This window comes from Zootoca vivipara, chromosome 2, assembly GCF_965207765.1.
Source record: "Zootoca vivipara chromosome 2, rZooViv2.hap1.1, whole genome shotgun sequence".
Taxonomy (NCBI): Eukaryota; Metazoa; Chordata; class Lepidosauria; order Squamata; family Lacertidae; genus Zootoca; species Zootoca vivipara.
The window spans coordinates 20,033,031-20,039,339 of record NC_142584.1 but is presented as its reverse complement, the minus strand read 5'-3'; positions in this window follow the sequence as shown (position 1 = coordinate 20,039,339).

Here is a 6,309-nt window from a genome sequence, read left to right as displayed (position 1 = left end):
AATGGTGTCAGTAGCTTGAAAGTACTGCATGCATAATACATAATACAAACAATACAGTTTAGAGATAACTCTAGCTCCTAAAATCTGCTAAAGAAAGTCTTGTAAACCATGAAGCTTCATACTTTAGGTAGAGTCTCCCACAAGGAAAACTTAATTGAAAGAAGTATTACAAAAAAAGTTTCAGTCCATGCCTTAATTGATCAAGCTTCCATTCTGATACAGTGTTCAATAGGGCATTCCTAACAAACCAGGAAAGAGCTATTGGGCTTCTCAGGGGAAAGATGCTCCTGAAAACATAATTTTCAGCTCTGTACACCAGAACTGGTATTGTGAATTACTTGGGAACAAAAGTCGCACAAGCTAGTTGTCTAGATATGGTGTTATTTTTCTGCCTGCACGAGGAAATAGAAGATGATACAGAAGCCACAGGCAGCACTAGGTCAAAACATGCTGTAATTTTAGTAAATTATCAAGTTCCAATAGTTTGCTGTGTTAAGACAGCATTGACTTAAGTCTTCTGCATTCCATCAACTGGGCCAACCCAACAGGAATACCATATGCCAGTAGACAACCGCTGGTCCTTTTGCTTATAAACTGCTGCAGAAGCATTGGATTGGCTCTGCCATCTTGCACACACCCATCCTTTGTCGGTGGCATTGACATTGGAAAGCCAGGTGTACCCTGCCTGCAACTTCCTGCTACTCGCTGCTGATGAAGGTTCTGTGATGCTCTGTGCCTTTTTAGCATCTTCAGGCATCATGGTGACCATTTTCTAGGGTTAGGAGAGCTGTAATGTTCTGTTTATGATGTGGTAAAGCTAGTGGCAATGGTTCGTCGCAGCAAACCTAAGCAACTTAAAAAATGCATTTATTGACAAATCAGAGTTAAAGTGTGGTGCTACAAAGAAAAACAGATTCGTGGCCTCTTGTTTACTCATGAATTAGTTGCTTCATAATTAAAATTGAAATTGAATGAGCTTTGTCATTTGCAGCTTGCAATAGAAGATATGGTTGTAGTTAGAAAAAGCACTGTTTGTACCTTAACAGAGCAATCAGAAAATGTCAACCTTACAAAAGCAAGTATGATAGGCTGCAAAAGCCTTGTACAGCTGTCAGATAATCATCATAAAACTTACAGCCTGCTTTTAATGCTGCAAAATTTGCAGATTGTATTCTGCTGGAGGCCTTATTCTGCATTTCAAGTGTCCCTGATTTTCCACCTGATAAGCTTTGATTGCTGCATAAATTACCAAAGGAGGTTGAGTGTGAAGATCTTGGTGATTCATATATCATTTAGAACACCTACCGGTATGTTCTATACAGACACCACCTCAGATCTCTGAAGAGCTGCTTAAACTTTCCTTGGCTATCTTCTAGTAATGAGGATCTGAGCTTAACAGCAGACTGGAACATGGAAAGTCCTTTAACTTAGCCATTTCCCAAGGCATTGCATAAAGTTGAAGCACTTAGAAAAGATAGCAACACCAGAATGAATTTGGTGATATGTAGAACAAAAGGTTTGGCCTCAATATTATACTAAAATGCTATGCCTTTTCCTGAAAGGAGGGGATAACAAAGTTTTGGTTCATATACTTTATGCAAACCAATACTCTGGCATCCAGACGGAATGACAAATTGTCATTCTTGACTGTCCACACAAAAGGAAGTGGCTATAAACATTAAAGCTATATAGCTTTATTCAACCATCAACAATTTATTGTAATCACATTGGGTTGGATCCAAAAATGTCCTATCATTCACTTAGGGAGCCCATTTAAAAATGCACAGGCTTTCACTCTGGTGAACGGTTCTACAAGTAGAAGGATGCGGGATGACTTTTGCCAGTAATTTTTCCACCAGGCCACTTGTACTATTCTGAGGAGCCCCTCATCCCTCCCAAGCAGATTTTTCAGGGAAGGGCGGGGAAAAGGAAAATACTATTTTTTGACATTTGATTATACAGTATTGAAAATGACTTGCCTGCCTTAAATTTGTGGGGGTCTCTTGTCAGATCAAAACACCCTTCTAAAACCATAATGGTACCTGTGGATCTTTCTAACCCATTGTAGTTGAACCCTGATGCTATTCTTAAATGTCACGTCGCAAAATCATGCATGTCTAAAGAGTGCGTCACCAACACAAAGAGTTTAGAAAGCTCTGCAGTAGCCTTTGCCAACAAAGCTATAAAGGACAGCATCTACAGGTAATCAGTTGCTATATTAATAATTGAAATTAAACTTTTGTGCACCTTTGCAGGAAGAATAGGGAGAAGTGCAACTCAGGAGTAGGTAGTGTGCAAGGTTGGTGCATCTTATCTCCCTTGAAAATTTGTTAACTGAATCACATTTAATAATATCCTTCCCATGTGGTGACCATGTTGTGGTAGAACTGCAAGTAAACCAGAATAGTGGTCTGCAATACGACAGAATATAGGAATTCCTGATCTTCACAAGGCTGCAAGTGTAGAGCAAGCAGTCAGCAGGCCTCAAGAAGATACTTGCAGAATAAACTATGATGACTTGCACAGGTGAGTCTAATGATAACGTGCTATGAAATGGAAACCTAATCTTACATAGTTACTTTAAGCTATTCAGGGAGCAAAATAATCCTGCCTCCAAAAATGATTAACAATCTGATCTGTGTGATCAAAGGATCTACAGTTAACCCTGAAGACGATTTAACATGTCTCTTCCATATCTAATGTCCTGTCATTGATTATGGCAGTTCTGGAATTGAAGGGTGCTGATGGGATCCAAGGCCATACAGGATGTGGCAGGCGGAGGGGATAACCATTCAAAATCTGACCTGTTTTCAAAGACTGCTGTATTTTGAAAATGTGCTATGTTTTGCTCTGAGTAGACCCATTTAAATTCATGAATATGACCAGACTAGGGTCATTGGGTGGAATTCAGATAAGTTCTTGTGTGCTTGAGGTCTGCTCATGTGAAAGGACTTTCCCAGCTTCTCCCTGCCTTGCTATGCCCCATAAAATTGCTCTGGAGGGTTAGGGGCTAGTCTTGTTGGGTTAACAGTTAACCTCACAGCACTACATTGAATGCTACCCATTAATGTCAGTGGGTCTACCCTGAGTAAAACTTAGTGGAATACTACCCAATGTATTTACTGTTCCAACACTTGAATGAGAAAGGCAAATTATTTGTGCAAGCTACACATCTAGATGCAATTGACTGAAAAGGCAGGTCCAACATTTTATTTTGTGTTTGTTTTTATTCTAACCTGCTGATTTACGGATAAGAGCTATCCGCAAAGTCTTTGCACAGCTAATGAGCTTCCAGTACGCCTTTGGTTTTCAGATAGCAATTCTGATGCTTGAGACTGAGAAGCCTGTATGGGTTACTATAAAAATGAACATGGAAGGGATGGATTCAAGCCAGTCTCTTTATATTTGCTTTTTAATAGCATTGGTTGAAATCGCCTAAATTCTCCCACATCCGCCTAATGTAGGAGTACTGCACCGAGAGACAAAGCTAGGGGACAAATTGCTACCAACACAGCGAAAAGCAGAGGGTAGAAGGGGGATAAAAGGCACATTTTTAAAAGTAACAAGCAGAATCATTTTAAAACTGGAACGGATGGAAATATAAAGCATTAATGACCTAAATACATCAAGGTAGCAGACCTATGAGAGAGCTTTAGAAATGCCGCTGGCTGAGCCCAAGGAGTCTGTAGGGCACCACCTCTCTGCCTTCAATGCACTGGATGAAAAAGAGCACATCCCTACAGATTTGGGGAAGCTTTGGGTCTGCAGGGTCCAAAGCCATCCAGTTCCCTGCACATGCCCCCAAACCGGCTACGAAACTGCCAATCCTGGAGATGGCACACTCAACGGGAAGGAAGCTCACAAGAGGGGAAGGGGGTGGAGAATAAGCTGCTCCTCCCAGACACATGCACGCAGTGTCTGCTCTCGTCAGAACAAGCCTAACAGTGCAGGTCATCCCCATCGGAGTGCTCTGCTCAGTAGATTTTATAATCAACGTTCATTAAATTGCATGTATAAAAAGGCGAAACGCCTGTGAAATACTGAAGACACCGTGGTTTATCAGCCCTTTAACTCAACTGGAGTCAATTATAAATTTTAAAGGCTCACTCGTCATCATCACACATCTGTTTGCCAGTTTGTATAAGCAATATGTTAAGCCGAATAAGCTGTTGATCATTTTGCTGATTTATCATATAATTAGTGTGTTTATGTTAGGGGCAGTGAGAGTTCTCCAATGCGCCTTGGGGAATGTGCATACGTGGGCAGGCTTTTGTGCATTTATTGGATCTCGCAGAGATCTGCACGTTCTCAAAGGCTTGTTGGAGAGGATGTATAGCACCGTGGCCTCTCAAATTTCAGCAGTGCCAAAATTCAGTGCCCCTGACCTCTCGTGCTCCGTTCTACAGCATTGTTTTGGCATCCCCTGCCTGCAGCATGGTACCCAGGTGTGACCACTGTATAGTGATTACGGTAGGAAAGGTGTTCAATTCCCTGGACTGATGATGCGCACATTATCCATCGGGACTACCAACTTGAATGAAATATTGGGGGGTGGGGTCAGGTAAGGCAATTTGAATGGCAATGCCCAGCAACTTTGGTGGCGGGCAGCCACCTCAAATATTTTAATGGGAGGGGGCAAGGGGCTTTGGCCCCTAGGAGTTGGCTCCTATGTTCTCCATGAGATGTGGTGAATGTGGCCAGTGGCTTATTGCTGTGCACATTAGCCATTTGACTCAAATTACCTCTTTTCTTCTACTAAAGTCCCAACTAGATGTGTGTCGGCTGGAGGGGACGGGGAAACAGCCCCTCTGAATTTCCTATTTGCATTGGAAAGACATTCTCTATTGGTGCCAAATACAGTGGTATCTTGGGTTACAGACACTTCAGGTTACAGATGGTGCCCTCCAGCTCCCATCTGCCCCAATCAGCATGGCCAGGGATGACAGGGGTTGGAATAGAAGAACTTCTGGAGGACTACAGGTTCTCCATTTGCAATAAGGGCAATAGTTGGAAAGGAAATGGGACACACCATACCATACCTGGACTTAAGAAAGTCACTTCTAAAGCTCAATCTAGTTTATTAAATGAACTAAGGGATGCCCACCAAGGAGCAGATCAGGCTCAACAAGGGTGGAATCTACAAACATGTACAAAGCATTCTGAAAACGCTTTTTTTTTTGTTTTTAAAAATACATGTACAGTACATTAAATTTTCCATAAGGTTCGCCATCTAGTGTCACATTGCATATTGCACTTAAAACACACTTAAAGTGTTTTATTTGCAGCCGTATGGCTGAGTCCAAGGATGTAGGAAAGCTCTGCCATGTCCAAGATTAATATTATAGGGCTGCCATACGTCTGGACATTTTCCCAGACGTTAATGGGATTTCAAAGGCGGAGTTAATGTCCAGGGGTGGGGATTTCCAAAATGGTGGTGCTCTGTCAATTGAAAACTTGCAGGATTTGGGGGGCTCAAAATACAGTGGTACCTCGGGTTAAGAACTTAATTCGTTCTGGAGGTCCATTCTTAACCTGAAACTGTTCTTAACCTGAGGTACCACTTTAGTTAATGGGGCCTCCCGCTGCCGCCATGCCGCGGCCACACCATTTCTGTTCTCATCCTGAAGTGAAGTTCTTAACCCAAGGTACTATTTCTGGGTTAGTGGAGTCTATAACCTGAAGCATCTGTAACCCAAGGTACCACTGTAATAAAATTAAAAAGCTGAACAATTTTGGGGGGAGGGCGTTGTCTAAAAAAATAGCTCAAGAATTTCCTTTTTTTTTAAATAGCTCAAGAATTTTGGGGTCTTCCTAAAAAAAACCAAGTCAATCGAAAAATCATGGGATTATTTTAGCTCAACAACTGGGGTGTTGTCTTAAAAGAAGAAGCGTGCGTAGCAAGGTATTGAACTTGTTTTTTAAAAAAGCTCAGCCATTTCCTTTACCAAGAACTTTCGGGGTGCCCTGGTGAAACAACCTGGCAACCCCTAACCATCTGACTGGTTCAGACACGCAAGCGGAGGGGGCCGTTTGCAATGCGTGCGGCATTTTAGTCGCGTGTGCAAATGAGCCGCCGGTTTTAACTCTTATCTGCGAAAGCGAACGTGCTCCGTGTGTTTTCTGGACGAGGCTTTTCGCGGGTGCAAAGAAGATCTTGCTCAGGCGGCAGCATCCACAAGCATCAGCATCCTCGCCGCCGAGCTCCCCTCGCGCGCCCCCTTCCGCCTTTCCCGGCGAAGCGCAGGCAAGGCCCGGTCACGTGACCCGCTCCGGCCCTGCCGCCGCTTCCCTCCCTCCCTCCCTCCTGTC